This window comes from Dipodomys spectabilis, unplaced genomic scaffold (genome assembly GCF_019054845.1).
Source record: "Dipodomys spectabilis isolate Male_0828 unplaced genomic scaffold, ASM1905484v1 ptg000360l, whole genome shotgun sequence".
NCBI classification, from domain to species: domain Eukaryota; kingdom Metazoa; phylum Chordata; class Mammalia; order Rodentia; family Heteromyidae; genus Dipodomys; species Dipodomys spectabilis.
Window position 1 is genome coordinate 600,379 of NW_024871037.1, and position 24,622 is coordinate 625,000.

A 24,622-nucleotide genomic window follows, 5' to 3' on the forward strand; every position below is an offset into this window, starting at 1 on the left:
AGGAGAAGAAAAGAAGGAGGAAGAGGAGGAGGAGGAGGAAGGGGGAGTGGGGAGAAGGAGGAGAAGGAGGAAAAGGAAGGAAAGAAGGGAGGAGGAGGAAGGAAGAAAAGAGGAGGAGGGGGAGGAGGAGGAGGAGGAGGAGGAGGAGGAAGCATGGGGAACAGGAGGAAAGCTGCTCAAAAGTCAACACCAGAGAAAAGAGAGCCTTCCCAGGCCAGAGCCCTGTGCTGCATGCCTGTAATCCCGGCTACTCAGGAGGCTGAGGCTGGCAGTTCAAAGCCAGCCAGCCCTGGGCCCTGGCCCCCCCCCCCCCCCACACCACAGGTAAATCCCACTGAGATGCTAATCTTCCTTGAGCTAGCCAAAAAAAAAAGCCAAAAGGGAAGCCGTGGCTCAAGGGGTAGAGCACCAGCCTTGGGTAGGGAAAATGGGCTTGGGGACAGCTCCCAGGCCCTGAGTTCAAGCCCCAAGACAGGTGCACACACGCGTGAGACCCCCTGGCCCTCTCGACTCTTTGTTCACCCTCATTCATTCATTCATTCATTCATTCATCTTCTCATGACCCAGCCATGAGCCAGACACCAGGACTTAGTATACACAGACAGCCACGCAATGATTCCTTCCTACGGGAAGTCTGTAGAAGGTTCCATGAGCCACATTCCCATCCCCACTTGAGATCTAGAGGATCGCGGTTCAAAGCCAGCTCGGGCAGGAAAGTCCCAGAGACTCTTATCTCCAATGAACGACTCGGAAAAATCTAGAATTGAAGATAGCGCCCAGGCCCCGAGCCCAAGCCCCAATACCAGCACCACAATAAATAAAATTAAAACTGCCCCACCTGGTGCCAGTGACTCACGCCTGTCTTCCCAGCTACTCAGGAGGCTGAGATCTAGAGGATCATGGTTCAAAGCCAGCCCCAGGCAGAAAAGGCTGTGAGACTCAGCTCCAATCAACCACCAGAAAAGCCAGAAGTGGAGCTGTGGCTCAAAGAGGTAGAGCGCTCGCCTTGAGCACACAAGCTCAGGGCTTGTGCCCCGGGGCCCTGAGTTCAAGTCCCGCAACGGACACAAATATAAGGAAATAAAAAGAAAAAATGCCTCTAACCAGAAGCACAAGACTCGACCACCTCCAGCTGAACCTGAACTAAAGGAGAAAGCAAATGGATCCATTCTGGATGCGAGTGGCATTTCTGGGGATTTCCACGGGTGTGTTCCCTTCTTGGTAATTTTACACACACACACACAGAGCAAAAGATCACAAACGCTTGACCAAGTTCTCTCGTGGGACTTAACAGCCCAGGTGCCATTTCAGCAAGTGAGACAGAAGACGGAAATCAACTGCAACTATACCGCCTAGAAAGATCTGACTTATGGGGCTTTAGATTATATGGGAATTTCACTCACCCCTTGGCCGGTCATCCCCGCTTCTCTGGAGGCTGAGATGGGAGGATCGCAGTTCGAGGCCGGCTGCGCCAGGTGGAGGCTAGGTTGCATTTTTTCCCCCCATCCCCGCAGGCTTGGCTTTGAACCCTGACCCTCAGTCAGCACTCAGTCTCAGGAGAAGCTGGGATCACAGGATCGTTTCGTTCTTTCTTGTCTTTTGGGCAGGAGGCGGACACGATCTGGTTGCTGTTGCGGAGAAGCGGATTCAGAGTGACAGGGAGAAAGTTGGATTGCTATTTTTGTAGGTCAGGAATGGCGAGGCCGAGCTCGTTCAGCTTTGATTCCAACCCCTTGTGGGTCTTGGCTTGAAACACAAGAACGGGGGGGGGGGGGGGGGGGGGCGAGGGAGGAGGGAGGGAGGAAGGGAGGAGGGGCAGAGGGAGGAAGGAAGGAGGAGGAGGAGGAAGGAAGGAGGAGGAGGAAGGAAGGAGGAGGAGGGAGGAAGAGTACTCCCCGTATGAAGTCCTCAGAGTACCTCCCAGCTGCACAGGAGGCTGAGATCTAGAGGATCACGGTTCGAAGCCAGCTCCGGGGAAGGAAAGCCTAGAAGACTCTGATCTCCAATGGACAGCCCCAAACTGGGCGTGGCACTGTGGCTCAAGGGGTAGAGCGCCAGCCTTGAGCAAAAAGAGCTCAGAGACAGCGGCCAGGGAGCCACCTAGAGATGCTGATGGAGGAAAATTCCACGGATGGGAAGGGGGAGACACGGCCACAAAGCAGAGGCGCTGAGGATCAAGCCTGGGCTAAAACTTCAGGAGAGGCTCAGAGCTGTTCTCAACACGCCTTCCCCTCTTCCGACGGCTCAGAAACTAGTTCCTGAGGGTCTCTGGGGAGAGCACGGGAGGGTGTCTCCGGGTCCCATTCTTAATTTATTCTTTCCAAGGTAACGTGGGCTTGTTAGCATGGGTCAATTATCTCTCGCTCCAAATAGGCCAAGGGCCCTGAAATAAAGTTGCTTAAAATACCCAAATTACATAAAGAAAAAAACCTGCCACTCTTCCTGGTGCTATATTCTGCAAAACTGCATCGAAACCCAATCGTGTGTGTGTGTGTGTTCACTAGTCCTAGGAGGGTTTGAACTCATGGCCTAGACACTGTCCCTTAACTTGTTTTCTACTCAGGGCTACCGGTTGAAGCTCAGCTCCAACCTCCAGCTTCTTGTTGGGGTTCACTGGAGATAAAAAAAAAAAAAGTCTTGACTGCCCAGGCTGACCTCCGATCTCCATCCTCCAATCTCAGCCTCCTGAGCAGCTAGGATGACAGGTGTGAGCCACCGGGCGCCCGGCCTAAAATAGGATTTACCAAAACAAATTCCAGAAGATGGAAACGTGGGATTTGTTGTCGTTGTTGTCGGTGTTGGTGGTGTTTTTGCTTTGAGATTGGTGGTTGTTATTTGGCTCTGATTGCTTTTTGTCTTTTGAAATGCCACCTTATTCCCCTCCTCCCGGCTGCCAGGCTTGCTGGCCTCGAACTGCGATCCTCCCAATCTCAGCCTCCAGAGTCCAACAGAGTCCACCATGCCTGGTTTAGAAAGCACATGGGAACAGGTGCATCTCAGTGAGCTTCTAGGAGCACTGAGAACTAAAAACAGATCGATTGGGATGGGCCAAGACATTCCTGCCCCCCACTTACCGGCCAATGGACATTACCTCTGAAAAATCAACTCAGGTGATTTGTCTAAGACACACTGCCATTTCCCAGATGGCAGGACAAACGCGCTAATTACACCACCCAAGTCGCTTTGATAGGCAGAATGAAAAGATCCTGGGGAAAATAATAATAATACTACTACATGGGAGTGTGTGGCAGTGATTTTTTTTTTCCCTAGGCCCAACAACAACAACAATACAAACACTATCACTGTGAGCCTTCTGGCTTTTGTAATGAAGAAAACACGCGTTTTCTTCTGTGTAATGAAAACGATCACTTATTTCCAAGGTACCCTGATTTAAAAGACCAAAAAACACCCCCCTGGCAGCTCCCTCAAACTTACGATTATCATCCTTAAAATTGAAATTGAACGCATCTAAAGCAGTTGTGGTCAAATGTGAGTTTAGGAGGAAAAAAAAGAGAGAGGAAGAGAAAGAACTGTATGCTTTTTTGTTTTTCCAGTGATTTCTCTGGGGGGTGGGATCAATGCATATGCTATTCCTAATTAGACCTCCGTTAAAACAAACCAGCAGCCGGTGGTTCACATCTGTCATCCTAGCTACTCAGGAGGCTGAGATCTGAGGATCATGGTTCAAAGCCAGCCAGGGCAGGAAAGTCCGTGAGACTCTGATCTCCAATTAAACCATCAGAAAACTGGAAGTGGCACTGTGGCTCCAGTGGTAGAGCACTCGCCTTGAGCTGAAGAGTTCAGGGACAGCGCCCAGGCCCTGAGTTCAAGCCCCACAACCGACAAAAATGAAAACACAAAAACAAAGCAGAGGATACTTAGGAAATAATTCTGTTGGAATTTTCCAGTGATCTTCTATTAGTAAAACACCAAAAACCCTACACACGTATACGCACATATACACAGAAAGGCACCAATTGCTCAGAGCACAATCATAAAATTCCACGAAATTAAATTACTTAGGAATTTACTTTTTGTAAATCCACGTTAAAAAAAAATATATCGGTGACTAGCATTTATATTTGCTTGTTTTTCAAGAGCTTTGGGCCAAAGCTGGGTTTCAATTCAATGCCTTTGACTTTCTAATTTGCTTTCCAGGAATAGTTGTAAACACATGCAAATTTTTAATTTATCAAGCCTTTTTTTAAATATTTTTTATTTTTATTTTTTGCTTATCCTGGGGCTTGAACTCAGGGCCCGGGCGCTGTCCCTGAGCTTCTTTGTGCTCCAGGCTAGTGCTCTACCACTTGAACCACAGCACCATTTCTGGCTTTTGGTGGTTCATTGGAGGTAAGAGTTCCATGATCTTTCCTGGCCGAGGCTGGGTTGGAACCCCGATCCTCTCGATCTCGGCCTAGCTAGGGTGACAGGCGTGAGCCACTGGTGCCTGGCTAGAATTTTTCTTTATTTTTCTCTTGTACCCCATGTCAAAACAAAACCCTCTTGGCATGCCGAGTGCAAATCTGCAGCTGTTCAAACACTGGCAGCATTTTATTGTTGTTGTTTTCAGCCACACCTGTCTATCCTTAAACCAAACACCTATTTTGTTCACCTGAAATGGCTAACAGCCCTTCCTCTCGCTCATAACCCCGAGGTAGAATTTCTCCTCTTCACCAAACAGAACAAAAATACGAAGTTATTGAAATAATGATTCGTCCAGACAAGGTAAGAACAGATAAAGGCAGACTACCAAGCATAAAAGAACTATCCGTGGATGTTTCTTTTTGCCAGTCCGGGGGCTTGAACTCAGGGCCTGGGCGCTGTCCCTCAGCTTCTTTTAGCTCCAGGCTAGCCCTCTACCACTTGAGCCACAGCGCCACTTCCGGCTTTTTTCTGTGTCTGTGGTACCGAGGACTCGAACCCAGGGCCTCATGCATGCTAGGCAAGCGCTCTGCCACTGAGCCACCTTCCCAGCCCAGATCTGTAGATTTAAAACAGTAAAATAAAACAAACCTCGAAGATGGTCACACCAGTGGCTCACGCCTGTCATCCTAGCTACTTAGGAGGCCGAGATCTAGAGGATCGTGGTTCAAAGCCAGCCGGGGCAGGAGAGTCCATGAGACTCTTATCTCCAATGAACCAGCCAAATAGCTGAAGTGGAGGTGTAGTTCAAGTGGTTAGACCCCTCCTAGCATCAAGGGGGAAAAAATAAAGCGAAGGGACAGCGCCCAAGGCCCCGAGTTCAAGCCCCAGGACCAGCACAAAATAAAAAAGAAAGTTCTAGATGGATCTAGATGCTTCTTTGGTCCTTTCCATAGCAGAGTGGACCGTGAGCCTCTTTTGGAGGCTGGACTCCCTTCTAAACCAGAGGCTTGTCCTCAATGGATGGAGGGTGGAGGGTTGAAAGCAGTAGTTCAACCCACACCCAGTGTCTTTTCCAACATGGCATCCGTCAAACATGAAGAGGCCCAGGGCTCTGGGCCGTGTCATGCTACACACTGCTGAGGCTGAGCTGAGCTGGGCTGGTCTCTTAAGCTACAAGCAGGTGCCCCCCCCCCCCCCCGCCATCTTCCCACCCCCAGTCGGTGCCAGCCAGAGCCACCCCTGCCCCCCTCCCATAACCACCGGTGCCAGCGTAGAAGACCATCATCCATTCACAAGCCTCTAAGGCTCCGGCCGGGCCCGTTACCCTGCTGGACACAGTCAGGCCTGTCAGCGTGCCTGCCATCCAAGGACCAAAACCCCTCCTCCTCTTTGCTTTCTTGGCCCCATGTCAAGCATAGAACCTTCTAGAAATAAAACGCGACATGGCACTAGGGTCGACCATTCTGCTGTCATTCTTCTGCATGAACAGAACAGACCACCCTGGAGAGGCCTGTGTGAATAATTCTCTGTGTGTGTGTGTGTGTGAGAGAGAGGGAGAGAGGGAGAGAGAGAGTCTGTGTGTGTGTGTCCTGGGGCTTGAACTCAGGGCCTGGGTGCAACTGTCCTTGAGCAGCAACTCCTCCTCCTCCTCTTCTTCTTCTTCTGGTGCTCTACCACTTGAGCCATGGCCCCTACTTCCAGCTTTTTGGTGGTTGATGGGAGATCAAGAGTCTCAGATTTTTCCCCCCGTCTGGGCTGGCCTCACTCCGTGATCCTCTAGATCTCAGCCTCCAGATGAGTTAGGATGACAGGGAGTTTATGTCACTCCCTCCCTCTCTCCCTCCCTCCCACACACTGAAGTTGTTTTTCCTTTCTAGTGAGTTGAAACTCTAGTCTCAAGCTGGACGTGGTGGCTCACTACTCAGGAGGCTGAGATCTGAGGATTGAGGTTCAAAGCCAGCCCCTGCAGGAAAGCCCAGAAAGTCCACGAGACTCTTACCTCCAATAAACCACTCAGAAAACCAGAAGTGGCGCTGTGGCTCAAGTAGTAGAGCACTCGCCTTGAGCTGAAGAGCTGAGGGACAGCGCCCAGGCCCTGAGTTCAAGCCCTACGACCAACAACAACAACAAAAAAAAACCACCAAAACTCTAGTCTCAGAGGGAGTTTGTCTATGTTTTCACAACATCCATCCCCTGGCTCTGTAAAAATACTGGTCTACGATTTCTCTAAGAACGTTCTGGAGATTTCATACTATGGCTAGACTGAGGGTCAACCATTGTGTGATCACAAAATTATCTCCTGGGGATGATGGTCCCAAGAAAAGACGTCGACAAGGCGGGTCTGTAACAGGGTTCGTGGTTTTAAGCTGCAGCCGTATAAAAGAAAAAGTATCTTGGAAGAAACTCCCATGGAAAGGGAAGAGCTGCTGGCTGGAGTAGAGAAAAACAAACCACATGGAGGTAGGACACCGCCGTTCACGCCTGTAATCCCAGATATTCAGGAGCGCAGAGACCCATGTGGTCCACACCACCAACTTAACATAACGGACATATATTATTTATAATCTAATATAGATGTAAAATATAACTATATTACGTATCTAAAATAAATGTGTGATATAAAATATCATTAGTATAAATGAGCTCGGGACTAGCACCTGGGTCCTGAGTTCAAGTTCCACCACCACCACCACCAAAAAAGCCAATTATCATCTGAATTCATTACATCAACCTCCTTCTTATTCTTCTTTAAGTCATGGATGGAAGAAAAACTAGTTCTACTGCTTTTTCCCCCTCTCCTGGTGGTGGATTATACTATCTTGCATGAATATTTGCCAATTACAAGGAAACCTAGGTATCTTGTGGTTTTTGTTGCTTTAATTGTTTTTGTTGTTAGGGTATATGCCAGTCCTGGGGTTTGATCTCAGGGCCTGGGCCCTGTCCCTGAGTTTTTCAGATCAAGGTGGGCGCTCTACCACTTGAGCCACAGCACCACTTCCAGTTTTCTGAGTGGTTCATTGGAGATCAGAGTCTCATGGACTTTCCTACCCGGGCTGGCTTTGAACTTTGATCCTCAGATCTCAGTCTCCTGAGTAGCTAGGATGACAGGCATGAGTTTATACTAGCGAGTGTCTTTAGGAAAAGTGATTTTAAAGAACTGTATAGAAAAAGAAGAAGATTAAAAGAGAGTTCTTCATTTACCATTCAATAAGAAGCTTTAAAAAAAGAAGAAAAAAATTAAATTTTGGTTTTCCTTTTGGTTTTTTTTTTTTTGGTCTGGTCGTGGGGCCTGAACTCAGGGCCTGGGCGCTGTCCCTCAGCTCTTCAGCTCAAGGCTAGCGCTCTACCACTTGAGCCACAGCGCCACTTCCGGCTTTTTTTTTCTTTTTCCTTATGTGGTGCTGAGGAATCGAACCCGGGCCTCAGGCATGCAAGGCAAGCGCTCTACCACTGAGCCACCTTCCCAGCCCCAAATTTTGGTTTTCCTAATGCTTGGCTGTATTCCTCCGTTCAGTCCTTCTTAAGAAAATAATGGATGGTTCGTCACCCTAGCTACTCAGGAGGCTGAGATCTAGAGGATCGCAGTTCAAAGCCAGCCTGGGTAAGAAAAGCCCATGAGACTCTTATCTCCAGTGAATCACCAAAACACCGGAAGTGGCGCTGTGGCTCAAAGTGGTAGAGCACTAGCCTTGAGCTGAAGAGCTGAGGGACAGCGCCCAGGCCCAGAGTCCAAGCCTCAAGACCAATGTGTGTGTATACATACACATATATATATATATATATATAATATCTAGTATATATGCATACACATACATATATATATATTATTATATAATATATATGTATATACATATATTTATTTAACTTTATTTTTACAGGAAAAAAAGCTTGTTTTACTATATATTAAATTAAATCTCAAAAATTAAATTATATATTTACATTAAATAGATATTAAAACAAGCTTTTTTTATTCTGTAAAAAATAAAGTCAAATAAAAGGACTACCACCAGGCCTTCCCTTACCCCTTCCTTCCTACACCAACTCCAAACTGCAACAGAGCTGTTTTGCAATTTCTGAATGCCTGCCTCAGGGAGAAAAGATCTTTCTGGTTGCTTGGGGTTCTAGGAGATGTTTACGGTGGCGTAATAGGAAAAGGGCAAAACCCAAAATGCACTAAGAAAGGCAGGTGGCAGGAGGCTGGTATTGGAGGCCGGCTTTCCAAATTCCATCTCCAGCCAGCCTAGAAGACACCATTTCAATCGGCCATGCCACGGTAAACCTGGTATTTCATGTGCTATTCGGGACTTTTTTTTGCCCTTTTCTTAAAAAAAAAAAAATGGTTTTCCTCCTCGTGACTTTGACATGTCTGAGGAGCATTTATTATTTTTTTCTCTCCTCTTGATAGACATGTCATTATGGATATCCAGTCAAGCTCAAAGGTGATTGCAAATAATCAATATGTACCATGCGGGCTGGAAAGTTCTATTAGCAACTCCAGCTATACGCCGGTGCAGAGAAACAAAAAAATGCAACTGGAAGGAAATGGACGGAATGTTCTAGGTAACGGGGTGGGAGGGTGGAGACGGAGCAGAAAAAATCAAGGAAAAAGACAGATGGTGTTTCGTATGAAAATCAGCTTGCTAGATCTAGCCATTGGTGAAAGACATCACCGTGTTATGGTTTATTTATTTTTGCCCTTCCAGGGGCTTGAACTCAGGGCCTGGGCGCTGTCCCTCAGCTCTTCAGCTCAAGGCGAGCGCTCTACCGCTTGAGCCACAGCACCACTTCTGGTTTTCTAGTGGTTTATTGGAGATCAGAGTCTCACAGACTTTCCTGCCCGGGCTGCCTTTGAACCACGATCCTCAGATCTCAGCCTCCTGAGTTGCTAGGATGACAGGCGTGAGCCACCAGCGCCCGGCTTTCTCACAGTGAATTATATAACCCAGGCTGGCCTCCAACTTGTGATCCTCCAACCTCAGTGTCCAACGTGCTGGGATTACAGGGATGTATCACCATGCTCAGCTTTCAGAAAAAAAAAAAAGTCATAAATGATACACTTGAGGTCCACCAAGGATAAGAAGAGATCTCGACACGGGTCCGTTTCTGCTTGAAGAGGCACAGTGGAGCTTAGGAGACGGCCGGGCAACGGCGGCTCACGCCTGTCATCCTAGTTACTCGGGAGGCTGAGAGCTGAGGATCGCATTTCGAAGCCCAAATCCAGAAGTGGAGTTTGGGTTCAAACGGGAAAACACGAGCCTTGAGCACAAAAAGCTTAGGGACAGCGCCCAGGCCCTGAGTTCAAGTCCTAGCATGTATGCGTGCACAAGTGTGTGTGTGTGTGTGTGTGTGTGTGTGTGTGTGTGTGTGTGTGTGTGTGTGTGTGTGTGTGTGTGTGTGTGTGTATGCGTGCACACACCATAATCACACATGGAAGAATTTCACGTCAATCAACTGCAGAAGGCAGATCTAACCCCAGAAATCCTGGAGAATTCCTACCCAACCCACCCACTCACCCAGCCAGCTACCTGTTCTGTTGGAGACTTGAACACATAACCTTGCTAAAGGCAAGGATTGGGGGCAGCTAGAATGATCACGTTTGGGGTGACTGTATTCCACCGATCACCATGGAACTGCATTGAACCAGAAAAGGATTCTATTCTTGAAGCTGGGAAGTGGGGATGGCGCTTTCAAATAGGATTTGAACAAACAGGGCTGCACTGAAGAGAGCTGTCCATTCAGTACTCCTACATCCCCCCACCCCAGCCACCCCCCCAAAATACCAACACCTCATATCCTATGACTGTGCGTGGGAAGGGGTGTAGCAGAGAAGGTAAAGATACCAATCGATGGCTGACCTGGCGTGCAGGTGACAAAAATCACAATGACACAATGCCAACTTCACCCACCCACCCAGCCAGCCCATCTTCGCCACCCCTAGGATGCTGAAGTCTTGGGGTGATCTCGGGGGGTGATAGTCAGTTGGCTGAACTTACGTGTTTTGGCTTGCTGAATTGCTCGCGCAGGCTGGCAAACAAGAAGTCCGCAGAAGTGCTCAGAGTAGCAGAATCCACCTGCAAGACGGAAGGAGACAATCGTTAGCAGACATTGGGTGAGTTGGCACATTCTAGAAGCAGCCAGGATGAGGTTGAGGTCAAAGGAGATGAATTCTGAGCGGAAGCGAGGCCTAAGAACTGGAGCCTCGCTACTTAGGACTAAGCTGCTTTGACTAGAACAGCAGGTACCTCGTGGCTCACGCCTGTAATCCCAGCTACTCCGGAGGCTGAGATCTGAGGATTTGGGGTTTGAAGCTATCCTGGGCAGGGACGGCACCCAGGCCCAGAGTTCAAGTCCCTAGGAGCAGCAGTTAAGAGCTTTCGTGAGCATCCTCAGAAAGAAGCACTGGATGAACTGTAAATACCATTTCCATTTTGTGTAGGACATCCTATGGATGTGGCAGAATGTGCACACTAAAGCACATTCTGGAATTGTGCACACAAAAAAAGCTGTGTGGAAGTATGGACTGTTACCGAGATTTAAAGGAGCAACAATCTCCAAAATTTGTGTGTGTGTCTGTCTGTGAGTGTGTGTGCTGGTACTGGGATTTGAACTCAGGGCCTGGGCACTGTCTCAGAGTTATTCAGCTCAAGGCTAGTGCTCTACCACCAGTTTTATGGTGGTTCATTGGAGATTAGAGTCTCACAGATTTTCCTGCCCGGGCTGACTTTGAACCACGATCCTCAGATCTCAAGCCTCCTGATTAGCTAGGATGACAGGCAGGAGCCGCCAATATCTGGCTCAGCCAATCATTATCATGTGAGAAGCTTCAGTAATCCGTGAAGGGCAACTGTATTCTGCTCTCTATTCTGCAAGTCTCTCCGTGTCCTAAGGGTGGGGGGTGGGGGAGATAAAAGAAAAAGATATGCTGGACGCTAGTGGCTCACACCTGTCACCCTAGCTACTCAAGAGGCTGAGATCCGGAGGATCGCAGTTCCAAACCAGCTCCAACTGGAAAGCCTGGGAGATTGGTATCTCCAATGAACCACCTAAAAAAAAACAACCTAAAACAGAAGTGGTGTTGTGGCTCCAAGTGGTATTACCCTAACCTTGAAGGAAAAAATAAAAATAAAAAAGCTCAGTGGACATTAAGATCACCTACACTCCAAAACTCAAGTGTTACCGATTTGATTCCTGAAGCAGCTGAGTTTTAATTTAATATAAAATAGTTTTGGTGCCGGGCCTGGGACTTGAACTCGTGACCTGGGCGTTGTCCTTGAAGCTTTTATTTCTTTTTTGCACCAAGTTCTATAGCTCTACCACTTGAGTCACAGGTTTGTTTTTTTTAATGCAGCTTTTTGGGGTACTTCATTGGAGATAAAGAGTCGCATAGACTTTCCTGCCTTGGATGGCTTTGAACCATGGTTCGTAAGTAACTAGGATGACAGGTCGTGAGCTACGGCGCCTGGTCTGAAATCTATTTTGAGATTAGAATGAGCTACCATCACAGGCAATTTCACTGGATTGGATGTTCCTAGTGACTCAGTCTCTGTCTGTGTCTCTTTGCAGGTGGGTTGGCTTTTTTTTAATTTTTTTTTTGTCGGCCGTGGGGCTTGAACTCTGGGCCTGGGCGCTGTCCCTCAGCTCTTCAGCTCCAGGCGAGCGCTCTACCACTTGAGCTACAGCGCCACTTCCGGTTTTCTGGTGGTTTATTGGAGATAGGAGTCTCACGGTCTCTCCTGCCCGGGCTGGCTTTGAACCGCGATCCTCAGATCTCAGCCTCCTGAGTAGCTAGGATGACAGGCGTGAGCCACCAGCGCCCGGCTGGGTTGGCTTTTTTTTTAAATAAAAAAAAAAAAAAAAAAAAAAAGGAAAAAAAAAGTAGATCACCGGTTGCAGCAGCTCTGATTTCTTTTTTTCAATCTGGAGGATTTTTTTTTCATATTACCTACCAATATGCTAACGGCTCACTGTATTGTGATTTGAAAAATCATGCAGTCTTTTTAGCACTCAGGTAAAAAAAATATATATATAAATACCTTTTTTCCCCTTCTCTCTAGCACTTTCCAGGTGCTAGGATTTGTAAATGCAGTGAATTTAAAGCAAGGTGGTGGGCTATTAAATAAAAAAACTAAAGCCAGGTCCAGTGGCTCATGCCTGTTAGCTTCTCAGAAAGCTGAGATCTGAAGATTGTAGCTCGAGGGCAGAGCCCAGGCCCCGAGATCAGGTCCCAGGACCAGCATAGAAAATAAATCAATAATCAATCATCTATCTATCTATAATAAAAGTAGACCTCTGGCTAGAGCAGGTCTGATTTTTCTTTGCATCTGGAGAAATTTTCACATTAACTACCAATATGCTAACTGCTCGATGTATTACGATTTGAAAAAGCAGGCGGTCCTTTGAGCAATCAGTTTTTTTTAAATACCATTTTTCCCTTAAGTATTTTTTTTTAAAGATGCTATCAATTTGGCATCTCTCTCTGATTTTATTTTTTTACATAATGCTTCCTAGCGCTCTTCCTCTTGGTCAAACCTGCTTGTCTTGTAATAAATGGCGTGAGTAAGCGCAGTGATACGATGGAATGGCGAATTCATCACGTCTTTTCAGAGAAGCTAAAATGGGGGGTGTTTTGTTGCTTTTGGTGCCAATGTGAGGGCTTGAACTCAGGGACTGGGCGCTGTCCCTGAGCTTTCCCCCACCACCCCCAGTTAAAGGTAGTGCTCTACCACTCAAACCACAGCTCCACTTCTGGCTTTTTGGGTGGTTTGTGGAATGAGAAGAATCTCACAGATTTTCCTTCCCCAGGCTGGGTTTTGAAGCCATGATCCTCAGATCTCTGCTTCCTGAGTAGCTAGGATGTTCTTATATATGGCTTTTGCCGTGTCCTTTCAATCATGACTCTATTCCAAGAACCCAGCAATAATGGGAGATCCACCCTTCTATTTCCTATTCCAGCCAGCAACCTCTGCTGTAGAATGTGCTGGTTTATTCTATGCATTGCCTGAAAATGACCCCTGACTTTCCCCAAAAAAAGAAAACAAAACAACAAAAAACAACTTTATCATAGAATATTATGGATATATTCATCCCAAAGCAGAAACAAAACCGAATTCTTCTTTCGGACTTTCCGTTATGCTATGATCATTTTGTCTCCCCCGCCCCGCTCCCAAATCATGACTTTTATTCTGAGTAGCTGAAAATGTAGAAGCCGTTCTCATTTCTCTCTCTTTTTTTCTTCCCCCAAACCAATTCCTCAAAGTTAAATGGCTATTTTCACACACGCACAGGTTAAAAACCCCAAGGACCCCAGTGCTTTTATTTTATTTTTTAAGATAAGACGATCTTGCAGATCCTTAGTAATTATTTCACTAAAGACAGGACAAGAAGCCTAGAAATAAATCCCCACCCCCACCCCGTACTATAGCAATTATCTGATTTTCCTTCCCTGGTCTTGCAGAGGTTCCGAAATTGGGTGGGGCACCCCCCAGGTCTTGCTAATGGAATATTAAGGAGAATGCTGGCTGTCAAGAAAACTCGAGAAAGCATGCTCTTCAATTCCCTCCTAAAATAGCCGTGCAATTCAAGAGTGCCACTATTTCTCCACGGCACCACTGCAAATGGGAAAAAAAGAAACCTTTGTGTCACACAGGTGACAGGTGTAGGTAATCAAAGGTAACAAGCCCAGGAGACATGAGCTGGTAAGATGCTTACCGTGTGTTCCTTTTATTTGCCAAGTACAGGTGAAGTGTCGGAGGAAAATTCCTAGCCTCCCATGCCCTATGAATCAGCAGGTAATGAGCAACGGAAATGTAAGCGCTTTGGGACACACCCATTCATTTTATTTTATCTATCTATATAATTTTTAAAAATCAATCTTGATTTTTTTTTTAAAAAAAAAAAAGAAATATCTCCTGGATGCTACTTGGTGTGTGACCTCTCAATTTGTCTTCAAAACGGCACCTTCCCACCCCAAAAAAAATCGACCAAGAAAGACGTTAGGTTAATAAAGGAAAACTGCTACTTGCACTGAGTGCAATTTGATGAAGGCTTTTTTTTTTTTTTAATGTCCTTCCCACCTACCCACCCACCCCATGGGCAACTCCTGCTTCATTTGATTTGATTTTTTTTTTTCTCCCCTTCTTTTCATTCTGCAGTGTTAGCAGGTTTGTTTTTTTTTTTTTCCTCTTCAGTGGCATATGACAAATCAAATTGGTCATATCCTTCTACTCATCGAAAGAGCATGTCCTCTACTTCTTGGCCAGCTTTTTCCTCTCTATTCCAGTTTGCACAGACAGACTCAGGACACGGACACACACACACACACACACACACACACACACACACACACATGTACGTATAACATCTTAAGATATTCCCCCCCCCTTTTGGTTTTTTTGTTTCAATCAGAATATGGTTAAAGAAAGAGGAAAGAAAAAAAAAAAATCAATGCCTCCCACTTGCCACCAACCCAAGCAAACTGACAAATCCTAAAGCCAGAGACACCCTGTCCTCCACATTAACCATTTAAATACCGACGCCTTAACTTTAAACACATTCACCTGCAAAGGCAGACATGGAGGAGTCTTTTTTTGGGTGTGTGTGTGGAGGGGGGGGGAAACACCCAACTTTACCAAAACACCCACTCAATTTTTCCCATCTTTTCTTTTTTTTCCCACATGATTCAGCACTTTTAAGACTAGTTTCTACCCCCAAAAGTTAAAAAAAAAAAGAAAAAGAAAAAGGAAAAAAAAAAAAAAAAGAACTCTTTTCTAGATAATCTTAAAAAAAAAAAAATCTCTTCGACTCTTTCCTGGATCCTTCTGCAGACTACAGAGGAACTTGGTTGGTTGTGTGTATGTGGGGGGGTGGGGGTGTCCTCAGAAATACCAGATTATTCTGGGGGGGGTGTGGAGAAGGGGAAGGGAGGGGGGAGGAAGGAAGAAGGGATGTCTCCTTCCAGATGAACACCCTCACCCACCTACCACTCCCTAAAATGTCTCAATTTTTTTTTTTGCCTCCTCAGCTTTTTTTGGGGGGGGAAGGTTGGAAGGGGGGGAGGTTTTTTTTCAGAGGTGCTGGGTGGGAGTTGGGAAGGGGGTGGGTGGGTGGGAATGGAATGGCACCCCCTTCCCCAGTCTCTGCAGGAAGCTTTCTTATTTTGGGGGGGGAGGGCCAGAGCCCCACTTGCTAACCAGCTCCCCCCATCTTTACACTCTCACCCCACTTTTTTTTTTTAAATTTCCTCCCCTTCCCCCCCCCCCCCCTCCATTCCCACCTTTTGTCAAGTTCTCTCTCCAGACAGGCAAAGGGGTTGTTCCCACACAGGGGAAAGCTCTCCCCCCCCCCCACACCCCACCCAGTCCACACCCCAGTGGGAACACACGGATCCCTCCTCCTCCTCCTCGCATTCGGGGGACAGTCATCCATCCATCCGAGGAAGATAAAGCCCATGACCAATCACATCCTCTTTTTTTTCTGCCTTTGCAAGCTTCGATCTCGGCTCCCCGGGGGACTCCTGTCGGCCCCCCCCACCCTCCCCAGGCTCAGTGACCCCCCCCCCACCTTTCAGCCCCCCCATCCCGCAGCTCACCTCCGAACCCCATCCATCCACAGACGTCTCGGCGTGGTCCGCACGGTCCCCCATCCACACACGCACCCCTCCCCTCTCCCACTTCACGTCGAGGAGGGGGGGGATAGACACCGCACCCCAACACCAGCCGGCGGGATCGCGGAGCCCCGGGAGCGGCGGCTCAGCCCCGGGGAAGCCGCGCGCTGCTCCCGCGGCCGCCGCCGCTGCAGCGCGAAGCCCCGGCGCCTGTCAACCCGGCGCTCCGCCGCCGGGGCGGGGCCCTTTATAGCCCAGCGGACGCTACCACCACGCCTTTTCGTACTCGCCGGAGGGGGGGCGACGGGCGGGGGGAAGCCGATTGGAGGACGGGGAGACCCAGGGGCGGGTGACAGCGGTTCACCCTCCGCCGCCGTGCTGAATGGTTCCTTCCAGGCCACGCCCCCTCTCTGCTCTCAGGACTCCCTCCGCCCACTTCCCCCCGCCCCTCCCGCACCCTCCACACCACACACACACACACACACACACACACACACACACAGACACACACACACACACACCCCCGGCGCGCTCTGATTGGAAGTTCCCTCTGCAGTGTTGGGAATGGGTGGTGATGGTGGGGGGGAGTTAGGGGGACGCGGGACGGCCGGACTACGCGGCACTGGGCGCCCCACCCACGAATGGAAAGTGGGGGGGGGGGAAGAGAGGGGGGACGGGGAAACCAGGGAGGGGGGGCAAGTGGGGAGCATAGAGGGTTGGATGGGTAGGTGTGTGTGTGTGGGGGGGTGACCTGTCAATCAAATCCCTTTTAGCTGCAATGCTGGGTGATCCCAGGTTTTAATTCCTGGGGGGGGGGGGAGGGAGGGGAGGAAGGTTCCCCCCCATAATTAGCATACCTGCATTTGTGTGCCCACCCCTTACACACACACACACACACACACACACACACACACACACACACACACACACACACACACACACCGTCCAAGGCCTGGATGGACCCCCCCCTCCCTTCCCATTTGCTATGGATCATCAGTTAGCAAGAGTTGATTTTGTAAAAAAAAAAAATCCTGATTATTCTCTCTCTCCATTTTCATTTTTTTAGGATCTTTCTCTCTCTCGCCAGTGATTTTTTATGCTTTTTATAATTTTCCTCTCCCCGTCTTTCTAGTGATTTTTTTTTATTTGATCTATTTGCTCCCTCTCAAGAGTGATTTTTATGATTTCCCCCCTCTCTCTTTCCTTCTCTCCAGTGACTTTTAGTTCTGTAGGATTTGCTATACGAGTTATTTCCATAGGATTGTCCATAGTTTCGATATGACTTGTTTTATTTCTAGATGATCTTCCCCTCCCTCGCTCACAAGCATGATTCCTGTGAATCTCTAGTGATTTTTACTTCTCTGTGATTTTTCCTCTCTAGTGATTTTTAAAATGATTTTTTTTCTCTCTCAAGAGTGATTTTTATGATTCTTTTCTTCCTCTCTCATGATTGGTATTTTTCTGTGATTTTTTCCCTCTCTCTCCATCCTTGTGTCTCTCTGGTCTCTCTCTCGCTGTCTCTCTGTCTCTGTCTGTCTCTCTGACACACACACACACACACACACACACACACACACACACATTGGCATATTGCAATATTCCCCCCACAACTCTAGGCCATACAGTGTATGACACCCCAACCCCCATGACCACACCCCAGGAGATGCTTTGATGACTCCCTCTCTAGGTTTGTGGGATGGAGGGGATATCTCAGACTTGAGACCCCCCCCCAAGTTGGTGCATTGACTACAGCTAAGCATCCACATCCCTCCCCATACCAGAGCCCCCCCCCCCCACACACAAGAAGCCAGCCAGATGGATGCACATTCACAGTGTCTAGAACTGCATGCGGGTAATCAATTGATCGCATTAATCACACGTCATCTGGAGGTGCCGGCTAGTGGTAGTTGCTGGAGGGGTGGGGTGAGGGGTTATAAAGCTCCACTGTTAGTTATCCATAATGAACCCCACTTCTGTGATAGCGTGAGACTATTGGAAAGACACCCCCTCTCCCCACTCTCCATCCACACACACACACACACAGACCCCAGGAACTCTGCACAGCTCTGATTCCTGACACAGAGTGTGGGGTTGCCACTTCCTTGTGCCCACCCCAACTCTCCAAGGCTGCACCCCCCACTTCCCCTACCTAGATCGCAGGAATTCGGAGGCTGGGGGGGGGGGAATAAAACTGCGGTGTCACGTCCAACCGTCCGCCTTCTGCGGTCAGCCTCGCCCAGCAACACGTGGGTTATTTAATATTCCAACCACATGGTTGGAAGGACAAGTAGTTTGATTTCTCCTACGGGGGGGGGTGGGGGGGGGGGGTTCCTCTCCAAACTTCTAGGCAAGAGGGTTTGGTGGGGTTTTTATGTTGTGGTTTTGTTTGTTTGTTTGTTCAGTTGGTTGGGTCTTAGGGGCTTTTTTAATTTTAATTTTTTTTTTTTTTTGATTTGGGGCGTGGATGTCATTTCAAGACAAAACCACCGCCGCAGCGCAGGGAAACAGCCCAGCCCAACATACAGAGAGGGGAAGAAGCAGAACAGGCAGGAAGACACCGGCCCTTGGTTTTTAGATGACTTGACATCTCTCTCTCTCTCTCTCTCACACACACACACACACACACACTCACCCTGGATCATTCTAGCAACATAACTTTCACCCCCCCCCACACACACCCAGAGGGTTTTCTCCACCTTCTTAGACAACGTTGAGATGGAAAACTGGATGTGTTTGTACTTGGGCTGTGTGAGTTTATTTGAAAAGAGCACGAAAGTTTCAAGGAGCCTTTGAAGATAGAAGCAGTTTTATAAATGGAGAGCTGAGGAATGATGTGATTTTTTAAAAAATAGAAAATTATATATATATATATATACATATAATTTCTCAGGTGGCCGGTGGCTCATGCCTGTCATCCTAGCTACTCAGGAAGTCGAGATCTAAGGGTCACAGTTCCCAGGCAGGGAAAAAAAAAAAATCAGTTAAGACTTTTCATCGCTAATGAACCCCCAAAAAGCCAGAAGGAGAGGGTGTGGTTCAAGTGGTAAAGCACTAGCCTTGAGCAAAAAATAAATAAAAGCTCAGGGACAGACAGCACCCAGGTCCTGAGTTCAAGCCCCAGTATCAGCACAGGCTCATGAAAAGATCCTGTAATTTTTTTTAAAAAAATGTAATAAAATAGTCATTTTAAAAGTCCTATTTTCTAGGTGGACATCTCTGTCACGCGTGGACATTGCAGATACTCTGGGCACAAATAATAATAATAATAAACAACTTCTTTAATTAAAAAGTTGGGCAAGTTTTCCATTTCCAGGTGTTCATTTTGATCTCAATAGAAGGTGATGACAAGAGACTATTCCAGTGCGTGAGGACACACACTGAGTTATCACCACTAAAAAGAAATAAAACTTCCTAACTGGGTACTTGGAAAGTTGAGGAGCTGGTGGGCGGGGGGGGGGGGTGGGGGGAGACCCTCTCATAGGCACCCTACTAGCAGGCAGAGGTCATTTCCTAACACATCTGCTCCTGGTGTTGAAAAAAATCCTTTCTGCAGCTGCTCCAGAGCCAGGACAGACAGACACACAGACACACAGACACACAGGCGCACCAACTCAGAGCCTGCAGAGGGTTTGTTGTTGTTATTTTGTTTTGTTTTGTTTCCCCTGAAATGTTTTGTGAGCAGTTGTGGGAATTCCTGTGCATGGTTAAATGCACAAAAGAGAGAGAGAGACAGACAGACAGACAGACAAGGGGAGAGGGAGACAGACAGACATGCAGAGACAGAGATGGAGACACAGAGAGAGAGAGAGAGAGGGAGTGCATAACATGGGAATCAGACTCTCATGGGGATCTCTATCCTTGGACCGCATGGATTAGGAAGAAAGCCGCCCTGCCCTGGATTTCTGCAATTTGGGGGTTCGCTGAGCTGCGGGTGGGGGTGCAGGGAGCTAGCCACCCACCTATCTAGGTGAAATGGGTGCAGGGCAGGAGGGTCCTCTGGCCCTGCGTAGAACACGCAGGAGCCCCGGCTAGGGGTGTTTTGAGGTTTGCACGCTGTTGGGGTACAGGGAGGGGTGTCCCCAGTAGCTGGCTGGGCACTGATCCATGCATGGCCTTCCACTGTTGCCTGGTGTGAGATTCTCGCCAGCAGATAGAGAGCCTAAGTGCTTTGGGTTTGAAGGGCTGGGGGCCTTGGGCTGTGACTTGGGGAAAGGGGGGGAGGGTGGAAAAGGGCGGATCGTGGGTCCTGGGTGGTTTTTTTTTTCTCCAAAATCTAAAAGGAAGAAGCTATCTGGACTGGGTGGATTTTTTTTTTGGCCAGACTGTGCTAGAAAGACCTTGGAGATCATTTGTGGGGGTGAGCAGGGGGCGGGGTCTGGTTTTTTTGGGGGGGGATGTGTCCCATTTGAGGATATTCCCCCTACACCCCATCTTTCTTTCTTGGGGGGGTGCTCTACCCCCCATGGTACCAGGAGGTCAGATCTCACCCAGGACAGGGCAGACATTGCCCACGCCCCCCCTCTTCCTCCACCACCAAATCTCTCCATGCCCCAACGGGTACCAGCAAGACACTGGGGTACCCCACTTCCCACCACACACACCCACAAAACCCAGCTGTCCCCCCCATTCATTCAAAGGGAGGCTTTGGCTTATTTTTTTTTCTTCCTCCCCTTTATTTCCTCACAGCAAGTGAACATCACACAGGGACACCCCTAAAACACTCCCCCCAAAACACACACACACACACACACACACACACACACACACACACACACACACACACCCTGTGCTCCACGCAGGGCTGAGGTGATGCTGATCAGGAAGTCAGGGAAGACATGAACCCCATCCCCCTTCAGCCACACCTCAATGGCTCCCCGACACCCCCAGACCTTCCCCCCCTTCCCTTCTCTTTCCACTCCCCCAGAACCCAGCCAACACCCCCCTGCCCCTACACACACACACACACACACACACACACACCCCAGCCGAGGGCACCCCAAGACATCAGGTGGGCATTTAGGGTTTAGAAGGGGTAGTGGCTGTCCCAGATTTTGTGGGGGAAGGGATGGTTCACCCCACTTGGAACCCCACCCCCCTTCCAAGGAGTAAGGGGGGGGGTTCCCCCAGAAACCCTGGCTAGTTCTTTAGAAATCTCTTCCCTTCCTCTTCCCTCACCATCCCCCCCCCAAAAAAAACCCACCACCCAAGATCACCCCCACATTGGGGTCCCGTGTCTACTCAGTCTTTGCCTGAGGATTCTGACCAGTTTGGGGAAGGGTGGAGGGGCAGGGGAGGGAGGGAGGGCCGGGAGACCCCCACCTCATCTTTCTTTGATCCCCAAATCACCCCCACCACCTCCCCTTGCACCCCAGACAAAGCCAAGCTTTTTAGGGTTCCCATACTCAGAGGGGAGGGGGGGCCGGTGTGGGGTGCTATGGCTGAGCATCTCCGGATTTCCCGGGGATCCCTGGGTTCCCTCCCTCCTTCCCTCCGCCTCCCCCTGCTGGTCCTAGGGGCTGGAATGTGGGGTGCCCCTTGGGATGTGGGGGTGGGGCAGCCACCCCCCCCCACTCCCCTAGCTACAAGGATGGATGGAGGCCTGGCTGCCGGCTCCTTCCATACCCACGTGTCCTTGCTCTCTGCATGGGAAGGGGGGGCTCCCCCCAAAAACACACACCTCACCAGTTGGGATTTCCAAGGGACCCCCCCCACACCCCTACACCCACATCACGTACACACACACACACACACACACACACACACACACACGCCCTTTTCCCACGGCTGATCCGGGATGCTCCCCCCTCCGGGGGAGTCTGTCCTGCAGCACCCCAAACCTCCTCCGCATTGCACACTCTGCACCCCAGCACACACACACACACACACACACACACACACACCCAACGCGGCCTCCTCTCCCCACCTCACCCCTGCACTCACCTTTCTTAAAAGGTGTGTGTGTGTGTGTGTGTGTGTGTGTGGGATTGAGCCGGTGCACCCCAAATTGTTCATCCTGTCACCTTGTGGTCTCCTGGGGGTGGGGGTGGTGCAGCGGGGAAGGCGTGTCCTCCTGGGGTGCGGACAGCCCCCTCCTTCCCAAACGCGGCCCCCCTCCTTCCCTCCTTCCCTCCCTCCCTCCCAGCTTCTGCATACAGAACTCGCTCTCTTCCTGATCCTGATCGCAGCTGCAGATGGAGACCCAGCTCAGACTCGCTCCTTCCCCGGCATGCGCTCTCCCTCTCTCTCCCTCTCTCTCTCTCTCTCTCTCTCTCTCTCTCTCTCTCTCTAGCTTGCACCAACGCCCACCTAGACACACACACACCTAAGTACTAGAGGCCAGGGGACCCCTCCCCCCCCGACTTCACTCTCTTCCCATCTTCCCACCCCCAACTCCTGCGGCAGGGGTGGGGTTGGCCAGGATGGGGGGGGGAGGACGAGGTGGCCCCCCTCAAATTCTAAGAACCAGTTGTCTGCCCCCCAGAGGTTAAAGGAGTGAACCCGCATTGTCCTTTCCTATAGGTGCGACTGTATGGGCTTCTGTGTGTATGTGTGCGTATATCCCATACATCCCGTAATATCCTATGTATCCATCTACCCCTATATGCTATAGACAACATACACACCATATATATATATATATATATATATATATACTATATGTAACACATAGAAAACATATATACTGGGGCTGGGAAGGTGGCTCAGTGGTAGAGTGCTTGCCTCGCATGCATAAGGCCCTGGGTTCGATTTCTCAGCACCACATAAACAGAAAAAGCCAGAGGTGGCACTGTGGCTCAAGTGGTAGAGCGCTCGCCTTGAGCTGAAGAGCTGAGGGACAGCGCCCAGGCCCAGAGTTCAGGCCCCATGAATGGCAAAAAAAAAAGAAAACATATATACTATATGTTCACCCCATATACATCCCATCTGTAAATGCGATATTTATATCTCCCATCTATCTCCTGCATACATATACATACATATCCATATATCCATATATATCTATACATCTCATAGTATATGTGCACATAGGTATATGCATATATGTGCGCACATATATACATATGCATGTCCAGATATATGCAGATACACTCATATATACATTTGTATGCGTATTGCATATGTAGATATATACCTACATATATATCCATATGCACACATATGTACATGGGTGTAGATACATATAGCTGTGTATATACATTCATATACATGTACATATGTAAATACACATACAGCCATACAGACCTGCGTATAAATACAGACCCAGACCCAGACATGGTGTCTATATACACATAGACGTACATAAATGTGTCTCTTTGCACACAGATGACAAGTGTGTTTATTCACACATGAGAATGTATGCACACATATCTGCACAGATTAGCACACGCATATGAGTGTGTTGGTGATGCAGAAAACCAGAAGTGGCGCTGTGGCTCAAGTGGTAGAGTGCTTGCCTTGAGCTGAAGAGCATAGGGACAGCGCCCAGGCCCAGAATCAGGGTTCAAAGCCAGTCCAGGCAGGAAAGTCCATGACTTTCTTTTTGTTGTTGTTGTTTTTGGTCGTGGGTCTTGAATTCAGGGCCTGGACTGTCCGTCAGCTCTTCAGCTCAAGGCGAGCGCTCTACCACTTGAGCCACAGCACCACTTCTGGTTTTTTGGTGGTTCATTGAAGATCAGAGTCTCAAGGTCTTTCCTGCCCGGGCTGGCTTTGAACCATGATCCTCAGATCTGTCTTAAATGTCACCATCTGAGTATCTGAGTACAGGAAGCCGGATGGTTGCAAATCAAACGCAACCCAAGAAGGAGTTCAGTAAGACACGTAATAACAAAACTATTGAAAAATCAAACACAAGCTGGGCCCCGGTGGCTCAAACCTATACTCCTAGCTACTCAGAAAGCTAACATCTGAGGACCAGGGTTCAAAGCCAGCCAGGGCAGGAAAGTCTTCTTAGAGTCTCATCTTCAAGGAACCACCAAAAAGCTGGAAGAAGAGCTGTGGCTCAAGTGGTAGAGCACCAACACTCGGGTGAAAAAAGTTCAGGGACACAACATCCAGGCCCTGAGTTCAAGCCCCAGGAGTGGTGTGCACGTATGTGCATGCACACACGCACACACACACACACACACACACACACACACACACGCACGCACACACACGCACATTCACACCTCTGAAGCATCAGATTTCGTTCAGGTCAGCACGTAGACATGTCAGCCATTGAAGAAATATTTATCCAAGATTACAACCCAGGGTTTGCTTGTCCTAGTTCCCGTCAGGAATGAATAGGGACTTCTCCTTCCTGTCCTAGTTTGGTAATTTTTTTCCCCTCCATAACTTAGGCCTGGAAAGCCATTCAGCCTTGTCATAAGGCCAGGATGTTTATGATACATAATAACGCACCTGCTCCAGAACGTAACGGACTGCTTTGGACCTGGTCGAGTTCAAGTTCAAAGTCAGGATGCTTGCACACTTCCTGGATGGCGGGTGACTCTTCCCTTGTGCCCCTGGGCTTGTGCAAAAGAAGGAAGAGAAATCTTGATTTAATTTATTTAGTCTGATGGACAAGTGCCAAATGTTTAGTTCTCCTCCTCCCTCCCTCCCTCCCTCCCCAATCAATAAAAGCTTATTATCCTCTTTTTGGTCCAGGAAATAATA